The sequence below is a fragment of the Marmota flaviventris genome, chromosome 4, assembly GCF_047511675.1.
Source record: "Marmota flaviventris isolate mMarFla1 chromosome 4, mMarFla1.hap1, whole genome shotgun sequence".
NCBI classification, from domain to species: domain Eukaryota; kingdom Metazoa; phylum Chordata; class Mammalia; order Rodentia; family Sciuridae; genus Marmota; species Marmota flaviventris.
The window spans coordinates 85,036,778-85,049,912 of NC_092501.1; positions in this window are offsets into that span (position 1 = coordinate 85,036,778).

The window sequence follows — 13,135 nt, forward strand, 5'->3', positions numbered from 1 at the left end:
TATAGACAACTTTATCCCATAGAGATGGGTCACATCTCAGAACCCCACAGAGCATGTGAATCATGGCAAATGCCTGGGCCCAGGATATGCTATGCCATCCCCAGAGACCTATTTCCCAGCGGCTGCCACTTCTATGCCACTTCTGACTCACTGCTTCCTCCACACCTGCTGACCTGGCATCTGTGGTCCCCCCTTCATTCCCCACCCACCAAAGAAGGGACTTTTCCTTGCTGCTGTGATCTTCCTGGAGGCATACAGGGGACTTCCTGCCAGGTATTGGGAGATTTCCTGGGAAATCTTAACCAGCTCCTCCACAGTCTCCCACTTTCTTCACCTCTGCCCTTCTGCATGATGGTGGAAAGCCCTGGCGCCCAATTCTGAGGTGCTTTCACCTCAAGGTGGGCCTAGCTGGGTCCTTGCAGCAAAACTGGGCCAACTTATTCTAATCTGGAAGTCTACCATGAACTAGGGGACGAAACATCTTCTGTCTCTCTGCCACTCCCACTCCATCCCTATCAACATCTCTTTGGAGAGCATGAGACCAGGCCCTCAAACTACCTGGTTATACCTTTCCCACACAGCCAAGAGAGCAAATGCATTAATGTCTGTAAGTAGGTTAGCATAAAAATAGTTGGTTTTTATCATTGGGGTAGGGTTGGGATGAATTGAACCCGAGGAACGTGGAAACATGATGGCACATGGGAACAGGGTGTGTTGGACAGTATCTCACTATGGTTCTTTCCTGGTGGCCATTGCATACATTTGGTCTAACACAAGTTCCCTTTACTTTCACAGAAACCTGGATCCTTTTGGAGCTCTTTGGTGACTAAAGCTGGCCTTGAGTGGGTCAGTTTGGATCTTAAGGAACACTGTAAGACCACATGCATGTCAGGTCCAGGCACCCTGAATTTGGTCCTCAAAAAGCTCAGCCAATGCCTGTTATGCTGACTTGACCTTGGGACAGAAAGGGACTCTCCTTGGGATGAACCTTTCAGAGCTGACAAAACTCAGGCAACCACCCTATCCTTTCCCCACACCCCCAATGGCCAGCACAACCCCTGTCTTGGACACTGGCTGAAACACAGTCTCAATCTTTCCTGCCCAGCTGCAGAAGCTTACAGAACTGGGACCACTATCAGTTTCACCTTCTGTGCATTCACCTCCAAATGTCCTTCTCTTTCCCTTGGATGGAGACAGAGCCCTTGAAGAGGAAGTGACCATACTTCCTATCCCTCCCAAGGGTTAAAGTTTAATTTAAGAAGGACTTTTTGTCAGCTCCCAGCTGCTGAGGTGACCTGGGCTTTCCTTAGCAGTTGTCTTAATAAACAGATGACACAGCGTGATTCAGCCTTACCCTGTCTGCCTGGGCACGCTGAAGGCATTCATGAGCAGCAGAGGGAGGCTCAGCCACCACCTCTGTCTGGCAGGTGTTTCCTGCTCTTCTTCCAGTTCTTCTGTGGAGCATGTGCCCAAGTTATCTAAAGTGCTGGGAAAGTGTCCTCTTCTGGAGATGGCAGTGTGAGCCCTGGGCTGAGGGTCTGCTACCATTTCCTCTCCTACTACCTGTGCACCTCAGGGAAATTACTCAGGGACTTTGGCTTAATCTCCTCATCTGTCAAACGACAGTGGATGAGCTGTTTGCAAGCCTCATTATAGAATCACCTGCAACTTGGCCCGAGGTAGTTGTGGGGATCTGTCTGTTTGGGTTGGTCCCAGGGAGTCCTGATTTAGACAATACGTTACATTTTAAAAATGTTCCCACACATCTTTCAGGGTTGGCTATTAGCAAAAAGAGTGAAGGTAATAAGCACTGGTAAGGGCATAGAGAAAAGGGAACCCTTGGGCATTGTGGGTGGGAATGTAATTAGTACAGCCATCATGGAAACCACCATGGAAGTTCCCCCAAAATACTAAAACTGGAATTAGCATATGATCCAGCCATCCAGCTACTGGGTCTACATCCAAAGGAATGAAATCCTTATGTTGAAGAGACATCTGCAGTTCCACGTTCACTGTAGCATTAATCACAATAGACAAGATTTGGTCAACCTAAGTGTCCACTGATGGATGGGTGGGTAGAGAAAATGTGGTATATGTGCATAATGGAATATTATTCGGGGAAAAAAAAGGAAATCTGTCATTTGTGGAAAAGGATGAGCCTGGAGGATATATGCTAACATAAGCTGGGCACTGGAAGAAAACGAATGCACAATCTCACTCCTATGTGGAATCTAAAATGTCTTATCCAAGTAGAGAGTAGAATAGTGGTTTTTCATAATGGGAAGGAGAAAGTTTGGGGAGATGTTTGTCAAAGCGTACAAAATTTCAGAAGACAGGAGTGGTAAATTGAAGAGACTTAGTGTACAGAATGATGACTATAGTTAATAATAAATGGTATTTTGAAAATGCTAACAGAGCAGATGTAAAGTGTTTTTCCTACAAAAATGATAATTATGTGAGAGGTTGCATCTGTTAATTGACTGTATTTATTCATTCCACAATAATTTATACTTCAAAATATCATGTTATACGTAGTAAATATATACAATTTTATGTGTCATTTTAAAAAATTAAAAAATATATTGTGGTAACACAAAATTTACTGTTTTAGCCATTTGTAAATATGCAGTTGAGTGCTATTAAACATGTTCACGATGTTCCATAATCATCACCATCTATACCCAAAACTTTTTCGTTATCCCCAACAGAAACTCTGTACACATTGAAACAAGAACTCCTTCTGCTCCCCTCTCCCCAGTCCCTGGCAACCTCTGTTTTCCTTTCTGTCTATATGAATTTGACTACTCTAGATGCCTCCTATATATGAGATCATACAGAATTCATCTTTCTGTCATATTTTATTTAGCATCAAATCTTTGAGGTTCATCCACGCTGTTGTGTGTGTCAGAAGTTTAGTTATAGGAATGAATAATATTGCATTGTATGTATGTTTCACATTTTTGTTATTCATTGATTCATCAATGGGTGAAGAACATTTTTGGGAGAGGAGGGGGAAAAAAAAACATCAGTTAACCTCCTAGGGACCCCAACAGCTGTCAAAATCTATGGTCTGCAAACTTTTTATTTTTTTATTTTTTGATACTGGGGATGGAACCCAGAGGGGTTTTACCACCGAGCCACCTCCCCATCCCTTTTTTATATTTTATTTAGAGATAGGGTCTCACTAAGTTGCTGAGGCTGACTTTGAAATTGCAATCCTCCTCCCTCAGCCTCCTGAGCCACTGGGATTACAGATGTGCACCATGTGCCTGGGCAGTCTGCAAACTTTTGATAGCATCCTGGAGTTTCCCTTCCAACAGTGTCTGGAAATGGTGGTGGAGGGGAATCACAGCCAGGTCCTGCCACTTTTTTGGGATAACAATAATGAGAGGAGAGGAAATTTCCCTGCAGAAGGCATGTGGCAGGTGAAGAAGGTGAGTGCAACAGGAGAGAAGTCAGCCTCTGGGACCCCTGTGACCCCAGGTTTCACCCCAGAGCAAGAGGGCCCCAGAGAGCTTGTGAAATCTGACTCCTGTATTTTATAGAACAGGAAAAGCAAGATCCAGAGAAGAGGAGAGATGTGCCTGGGCTCCCTCAGCGGGTTGGCAGAAGTCAGACTAGAATAGTTCCTCTTTGTCCCTTGTCTTAGCGTCCATTTTCATCAAGCCCCCCTCCCCTCTTGGACAGTAGTCACTGGGCACCTGGAAAAATATATAAGGCAATAATGGGAAATGGATGAACATTAACTCTGGGCTTTTGTGCATTAAGTTCTTATTCAATTCTCAGAACTGTAGTAAGGTAGAGACAGTTGTGTTTCCATTTGGTAATGGAGTCACCTAGTGCTGAAAGAGACCACAGGACGTTGACAGGGTCCCACAGCTGTTACATGTTGTGGTCAGGATTCATATTTGGTCCATCTGCTTCAGAACCTAAGCTTTCAACCACTGTATTCATTTGCCTTTGTATAAATCCAGCTCTTCTTTTGAGGAAAAATCCTTGAATCTGATTGATTACTATGTCAACCTCAAATACAAAAGAGACATTTTGTCTAGTCTGATGCTAAAACAATTTCCCAAAAAGTAGATAACGTTCAGAAATAAATGTACCAAGGGTCAGGAAAGTTCACATTAAGCCAATGAATCAATACACCACACAGATTTCTTAACTTTATTTAATCATATATCTGTTAAGCACCTACTATATGCCATGTGGTGTTCCAGTCTGGAGATTTAATGATAAATAAAGTCTTTCCCTGTTTGGAACTTAATAATTATTTTGGGAGGCAGAGTAGGAATAACAAATATTAATAATTGTTCAGTGTTGTGAAGAAAGTAATTAAGGCAATGGTGGTGTAGCAGGGTGCTGTGTAAAAAAAGATAAGGATGGTCAGGGAATGGCTTTCAGAGTGTGCACCAAAGTCAAAGTCTTTGGATAAGACTGAGTTAGCCACCAAGGGAAGAGCAAGTGCAAATGTCCAGGGTTTGAAGAGAAGGGAGTCCTCAGAGACCTGCTGAGAGAGCAGCGTAAGTTGATTGGGAGGTAGACGAGGACTGACACAGGAGAGATGTGTCAGTCAGAATAATAGATTTGTTATTTATTTCAAGAACCAAGGGACTATGAGGTATCTGAGAGTTATTCATTCAGTCAGCAAATGTATAATAAATATATGCAGTAACAGTATTCTAGGTTAGAAATATGTCCTGTTTTGTGTTATTATAAAGATACCTGAAATTGAATATTATTATATTTTGTTTGCTATTTATTTGTTCTTTTTAGTTATTCATGACAGTAGGATGTATTTTGACATATATGGAGTATAACTTCCCATTTTTGTTTTACGTGACATGGAGTTATGCTGATTGTGTATTCATATATGAACATAGGAAAGTTATGTCCAATTCATTATACTGTCTTTCCCATTCCCATCCCCCCTCCCTTCCCTGCATCCCCCCTGTCCAGTCTGGTGAGCCTCCACCTCCCCGCCCCCACACCCTGCCACCGGTCACCTATTGTGAGTCATCATTCCCATATGAGAGAGAATGTTAGGCCTTTATTTTGGGGGGATTGGCTTATTTCATTTAACATGATAGTCTCCAGTTCCAACCATTTACTGGCAAAATACCACAATTTCTTTCTACCTTATGGCTGAGTAATATTCCATTGTGATATATACCATATTTTCTTTATCCATTCATATGTTGAAGGGCACCCAGGTTGGTTCCATAGCTTAGTTATTGTGAATTGAGCTGCTATGAACACTGATGTGGCTGTGTCCCTATAGTATGCTGATTCTAAGCCCCTTGGGTATATGCTGAAGAGTGGGGTGACATTGTCAAATGGTGATTCCACTTCAAGTTTTCTGAGGAATCTCCATACTGCTTTCCAGTATTTTCCCCCACATCCTCACCAACATTTATTGTTACTTGTATTCTTGATAATTGCCATTCTGGCAGGAGTGAGATGAATCTCAGTGTAGTTTTAATTTGCATTTCTGTAATTGCTAGTGATGTTGAACATTTTTTCATATATTGTTGATAAATTGTGTTTCTTCTTCTGTGAAGTATCTGTTCAGTTCCTTTGCCCATTTTTTTTGTTTGGGCTTTTTTTTTTTTTTGGTGTTAAATTTTTTGATGGAACTGGGTATTTTGAAGAGGTTTATTTAGCTAGCTTCTGGAGGTCAAGAGCATGGGGCCAACATCCATGTGTGGTGAGGACCTCGAGACAGATAGCATCACTAGGCAGAAGTATGTGAGAAAGAGATCATGTGGTGAGAGAGGAAGTGAGGGCACACTGAGAAAGCCGAATCCACTTTATAACAACAGACTCTCCTGGCAACCAATCTCGTCCTCCAAGGCCTAATCCAGTCTCAAAAAACTAAACCCAGCCTCTTGAGAAAAACATTAATCCATTCATGAGGGCAGATCCTTCACAACCCCAAATGCCTCCCAAGTGTCCCACCACCTCAATGCCATCGCACTGGGGGCATCAAGCCTCCACATGAGTTCAGTGGTGTCCACGTTGGAAGCACAGCAAACTGTAAAAATGGAAAGATAAAAACCCTGACTTGCAGCTCAACAGGAAAGCAAGGCATGCACACAAACAATGATGAAATTGCTAGAAGCATCACAGTGGAAGCTTTCAGGGAAAGAATGTTGTAAACTGAGAAAACTTTACATAGGAATTAGTTAATGATTTAAGGCATAGAGCTTGAATTCCTCAGGGAGACCTGGAGGTGAGAGCTGCCAGGGTCATGGGCAGAGCAAATATCTGCTGCCGAGATGAAAGAAAAGGGTACACCGGCAGCTCGGCCAGTTCAACGTGCCTATAGCAGAGATTTGGGGACGGGGTAAGAGATTGGGACTGAACGGGAGGCTGAGGGAGGGGGAGCCCAGTGGACCAACCGGCTCCTTGTGAAGGGCCTTGATTGCATGCTCAGTCTGGAGGAGCTGGACAAGATCAGAGAGGCTCCGTGGAGTTGATAAAGGAGGCGCATGATCTGATCTGATGTTGACGTGTGGACAGTGGAACAGGTCAGGACAGTGTCCCTGGGTCTCTGACCTGCTTGGTTGAGGTCAGGCAGATGAATCATGGCTATTTGGAGCTAGGAGACCAAGGATGAAGTCCCTCCACTTAAAAGATGAAGAGGTTAATGGTCCTGTGTTTGGAATAAGGCCAAAATCCTCTGATTTCCTCGACTTCAGGCCCCTCTTTCACTCCCCAAGGCATCCACCTTAAACTCTAGGGCATCAAGCATGAATCACTGTTTCAAAACTGCTATAGGCCAGGCAATCTCTAAGATTCTTTCTAGAGCAGGCTGGGTATGTAGTTCAGTGTTTCACATGTGCAAACTCCTGGGTTTGACTCCTAGCACCACAATAAATATTGAGAACATTTTACATATATAAAAACATTCCTCCTAGCTTTTTCCTGGGGTTGCCAGGTTTAATAACAAGTCTCTTGTTTGTTGTAACAACCCTCTGACTTCATTCTGCATGGACATGGCCATGAAACTCTGGGCTTCTGTTCACGTTCAGTGGAACTGTACTGCATGGCAGAAAGATCAGCCTGAGGTAGTCAAACATCCAGGGTTCAAACCTCACTTAGTTCTAGCACTGACTGGGTGGAAACATCTGAAAACGTTTGCACGTTTTCTACCGTTCACTAAGTTTGGGGCTGGTTACTTCATCTTTTCACAGGGTGAAATGTGAAGATCAAATGAAGTAATGGGTGTAAAAGTACTGAATAGAAGATGAGTCATTGTTGAATATTACACATTATTATCAACAAAGCTCTGGGTGAAGACTCTGGTTTGAATAGATTAATGACTTTCAACAGAAATGTCCAGTGCATAAGGTGAGGCTGTTAAGTATTGAAATATAAACAAACCTTGAATAGACAAATACCATGAAATGCAAATATGCCCTTTAGTGGGGAGACTCATTTTGATAAAGTTGCTATTACTTAAAACTTTGAAATGTACCTCTTGGATGTATCTTCAAAGCTGGGGTAGGCTTGATGACCAGTGTACCTATTCACTCATTTGGATTGAAGTTTGATGAAAAACTAGTCATGATACTAGACACCTCATATGTGTTTAAAAACAGGAGGGATACCTTGTATGCTATTAGCATATTTTCTTGTGTTGTGTATATTTTTCTAAAATTCAAGCATCTGATCCATACTGACAGATTACACCATTTGTTTGAAGACTCATGGAAATGAATGTTGGGACTTTGGACCAATAATGAAAATGTCCTGGAGGATGCTGTAACCAGGATCCCCAATGCCAAAGTTAAAGAGCTACACAGAATGTGTGCTTAGAAGGAAAACAGAGTATTCCTTCAAAGGGACCTATACGATTGAGGAGGTGGGGCTGGCTTCTATGGGAGGGGGAAGTTAGCAAGTTTCTACTGGATTCAGAAATGATGCTTGGGAATTGTAGGAGATAGGCTCTTCTCGGATTTTTCCTGAGTCACTGGGAGACCTTAGGCTCTGTCTGGGCATTGCTTTCTTTACCACAAAGGGAAAAGAATTCCCTGGATTGCCAGGAGAGATGAACTAATTACAAGGACTGTAGCTCTCAGAGCTTGAAACCACACATACAGCCTGTTTTTTGTGTCTAATAACAAGTGACAATATTATACTTTAATGCCAGGGCTCATGTCCAAAGAAATCATTTTGGCCATTCCTTCAGAAATAGAACAACCACTTTTTTCCCCTTATTCTCCTCCAACTAATATCCAGACATCACATCATGCCTTTCCCCTTGATCTTTGGTGAGAGGCAAAGTCCACACTGTGAGGAAGAGTGGGGGAAGGGTCAGGGAAAGGGGCAGAAAAATCTGGGTGCCTGAAGAAAAAAGTGAGAAGTTCTAACCCTTCCAGACTGACAGATTGCTGGGCTACTTCTGGGCTATATGACTTGGGCTTTTAAGAAATCTTTTAGTCCCTGGAGAGCCTAACAGTTTGCCCTACATAAAACATTTCCCTTGATTGCCACACCACAGACTTGGTCTGTTTAGCCTGGGGAATTATTGATTGATTGATCAGTTCCTGTACAGGTCAGAGCTCTCCAGAGAAAAAGAAGCAATAGTGTGTGTGTGTGTGTGTGTGTGTGTATCTCTTGATCTGTCAATCTCTCACTCCTAATCACCTATCATCTATCTCTAATCAATATACTACTGTATATATTATCTGTATCTATCTCCTATTCATTCATCTATCTCTATCATCTATCTACTATTCTATCTATCATTCTATCAATCAATATATCTACCATCTATCTCACTAGAGGGAATTAGGATGGTTGTATGGAATTGGCTCATGCATTGTGAGGCTGTCAAGTCTGAAATCTGCAGGGCAGGCTGGGGACCCAGGGGAGAGCTGTGATTCAGTGTAGAGGATGCAGACAGTTTGGGCAGAATTCCCTTTTCCTTGGGTGGACCTCAGTGTTTACTCTTAAAGTCCTTCCACTGATTGGATAAGCCCACCCATGGAGAGTTATATGTCAGTCTCACCAAAGAATATCTTCACAGCAACATCCAGACTAGTGTTTGGCCATATATTCTAGGACTGTGGCCTGGTCAAGCTGACACATAAAGTTAACATCCCTGGACCCCTTCTCAGTATCTGAGATCCACAACGTTACTGGTAGTTGACAGGTTTATAAACTGAAAGCAGACATTTTTCCAAAGAGACCTTCCATCACATCCTCACCAAGCTTCTACCTCAGGAAATAACATCTGCAAACGTGGTGCTTTTGTCCTCAGAGTCAACCCCATGCTCGGGGATTCCTGTGCAGATTTATTCCACATTAGGTTCCTCCAGGAAATAGAATCTACAGTAAGATGCACAGGGATGGGACCCTGGGCTGCATTTCCTTTGTTTCATTTCATGTGTTGCTCTGTGATTTGACTCAGTGGCTGTTAGACCCCCGAGGAAACTGCTTCTCCATCTGCTGGACAGACTATGTTGCTGGAGAGCTGGAGACCAAGACTCTAGGAATTGTCAGAAACACGATGAGGGCTATGGAAGGAAGGAGAAGGCAATAACGAAAGAAGGAACAACTTCTTTCCTACAAGAATTCATTCCAATGCCCCTCTCTCTCATTAACCCCATACTTCCTGAATCTTCCATTTGAAAGACACTGTAGCTCCCTCTTAGCTTTCTCTCTCAAGATCCAGTGCTAGGTTTCTGTGACATTAGTGTCAACACCTTCATTCTACAGAAAGATGCAACCCTCTGGTCACATCACCATGGGAGTTGATGCTGATTGGTTCTAGGTCCTTCAAGAACATACAAGTGCTGTGTGCAGAGGGGCAAGTCTGTAATTCCAGCAGCTCGGGAGGCTGAGGCCAAAAGATTGCAATTTCAAAGCCAGCCATAGCAACTTAGTGAAGCCCTAAGCAACTCAGTGAGAACTTGTCTCTAAATAAAATATTAAAAGGGCTGGGGATGTGGTCACTGGTACTGAAAAACAACAGCAACAACAACAAAAATATACTAGCATGTTCCCTCAGATCTGATAATAGAATCTGGGGAGGATTCTTGGGTTCCCTCAACTTTATGCTTAAGCTCCACCTCTGGTTGGCTCATTTATTAACCTAAATGCCTCAGTGAATTTATTTGCAGTTAAAATATATGAACAGTTCTTGGACGTGATCAGAAGCTTGTGCTGAGGAGCCATGGAGGGATGGAGGGCATGACCCTGGTGAGCAGGCAGACAAGCCCACAGGTACAGGATGCACACGCATTGCTGCCTTCCCTAAGCCAAAGGCCAGCCTCCCAGTCCCTGTAGATTTCCTGTGGATGCTGCTCAGCCAGGAAAAGAACAAATAGCAATGGCAGTAGCATTTCTAAGACAAGGGTGTTTGTGGGGGCAGTGTTGAGAAAAAATAGATAATTTGGTAAGATGTTAGTCCTCAGGTAAGGATGACTGGTTGATTTGGAAGTAGGTAGACAAAGATGTTTTGCCCTCAAGGCTGACTCAGACCTGCAGGCATGGTTGGCTAGAGCTCTGGTTGAGGAGGACCCTGAGTCTGAAGCCTGGTGCTCTCAACAGGTGCAGGGAGGGGTGAGGCCACACAAGTAGACTTGTCATCCCTGCCTTGAGTATCCTCAAAGACTCAGAATATTGGCTTGATGTTAGCAGGTACCTCAGCCAAATCCTACACCTACACCTGATGGTCAGCACCAGGCAGTGGAAGTTGGGACAGGCTCAAGGTGACCTAGATGATGGGGGAAACGAGCTCACACTCAATATTTCCAACCAGGGCACTGACTTTCTACCTCTATCCCTGGACAGTGGCCACTTCTCATTAGTGGGAATTTTCTGTTTCTGGAGAGAGATCAAATTCCTCTCACTCTGCACTTCCAAATTTCTGGAAGATTAACAATTTTAAAGAGTTTTTCATGTCATGACATTTGCTTAAAGATGAGCAAATCCTCTGGAGGGGGATGTTCAAGTCCCTGGGAGGGGCACACTGGACCCCTGTCAGCCTCGGCCATCTCATCCTGCTCCTTGTGCTCCAGTACGCCCTGCTCCTCACATCCCCTCAACAAGCTGTGCCTTTCCTCATGCGGTTCTAGCTCCTTCCACCTGCCTTCCACTTGGGAGCCTCCCACCTCCCAAGTGCCATGGGAGTCTTCAGAGTAGACTTCCCTCCCACCCCTGTGCTCCTTCCTGGCTGCCCAGAACATCACTGCTCCCCTGTGCCCAAGAATTTGCATTTATGTCTTTAGAATTAAGAACTATTTAATAAATAGTTGAAAAGTCTGCCCCCCTCATATTTTGCAGTATCCGCTTAAGCCCTGGTATTGTATTTAGAATCCAGCAAACACTCTATACTACTATATAAATACCTTTTAAATGACTGAATTGAGGATTGACACAAGGAAAGGCCTTTTAGGAGATTGCGCCTTCTGAGAGGAGTTAAGACTGTGTTCAGAACTTTAGGGAATTCGATTCAAATCTGATAGATGGAGGCAGGGACATGGTGCCTCGGGCCTTGATGTGTGGCCGCCTGCTCTCCCAACCTGCTATTAAGAGATCACCAGCAGAGCGTTCTGCAGATCTTCTGTTTACTGTCAATAGTCAACTCAAGTAAGGAAAATCCCTCTGCATAGTTCTGCTGGTTAAATTTCACCCTAAACAAAACCTGATAGGACACAGCTATTTTGCTCTTACCTAGGAATAGTTTATGCCCTCAAACTCAAGATAAAGAAAGAGAAAGAACCCTTTGTCTTTATTGACTTAGAATTGAAACCTCAGAAGACCACCCATGGATCTAGAGAAAGTGTTTTTGCTGCAAAGTTTTTAAAATTCAAGATCTCTGGAAAGACTAATTTGAAAGCAGCTATAAATCACTCTGACTTAAATGCTACTGGTAGTTCATGAAATGACCCAAACTGGGTCTGCTCAATCTTTGGAGTAGAAGGCTTGTGATCCTCCTTTGGCTGAACTGTGAGAGAATGAAAATACTGTGAACCATCTCCTTTATTCAACATAATTATATCTATATAATCACATACCAAGTTTTATTGATGTTTGTTAGATAGGATAGAAGGTTTTGGAAATTCTTAAGAAACCACTTAGTTTGAAAATGATTGACTTGATAAATTTAAACGTTACTTTCATAACTTTACTGGTTATGATACTTGATTTAAATTTTTTATTTGTGCCATTTTGATTCTTTACTACCTTCTCAAGTTATAATGGAACAAACTCATAATAGCAAGTAGCCAACAGCAAAGACCTTAATAATGGGAAACGAGTGTCCTTTCCACATGGAACCCAGTGCCACTTAACACAAGAGACTTGCCAATTGGGACATCAGGATGTCACTTTAAAATAAGAAAGTAACACTTTTTTTTCAGGAAGTGTAAACTCTTCTCTCAAAATTTAGTAACTTTCTTATAAGCTCTGCTGAGGAGAAGGAAGAGATCGAGAAAGAAGGAAAGTCGAGCCATGAAGGAAAAAGACACTCCTGCAGTGACCACTGTGGCTCTGTGGACATTCTTTCCTTCCTTCAGTCTACTCTTTGGCTGGTAGACACCCAACTGACCTACAAAATGAAGGACCATAAAACTTTTTAAAAAGTTTTTCTCCTGCCGTTTTGTGTCATAAAATGAAGAGAAAAAATAAGATCATGATAAAATCTTGGAAAAAAACTTCTCAAAGTAATTCTGGGAATCTTTCAGTAGCTTGACATACCTGAGAAATATAACAAGGAAACTTACTAAGGATTTTGTGACATTCACCCTCTTAAAGTTTGGGAGACCAAAGAGGGTTTTCTCTGAAGGAACAGGACTTTGCACAACCCTCAAGTGGACTTCTGGTAAGAAATTTTAAAATATACCTGTATCCACAAAACCAATGATTTTCTTACTGGACACATACATAAGAACAACAAGTATTGATTTTATTCACAAATAAAAAAAGTATTACAAAACTATTTGTATAGGAAAATGATAATTTACAAATTTATAAATTCTAGTTTGCAAAACAATAGTGAAATCAAAATTTATTCAAACTATCTTAAAGCAATGATGTTTTTTTCTTTTTCTTTACTAGCACGGACAGCAGTGCTTAACCTAATAGCAACACCTGATCTAAAGTAGAGTATTTAAAAAATATA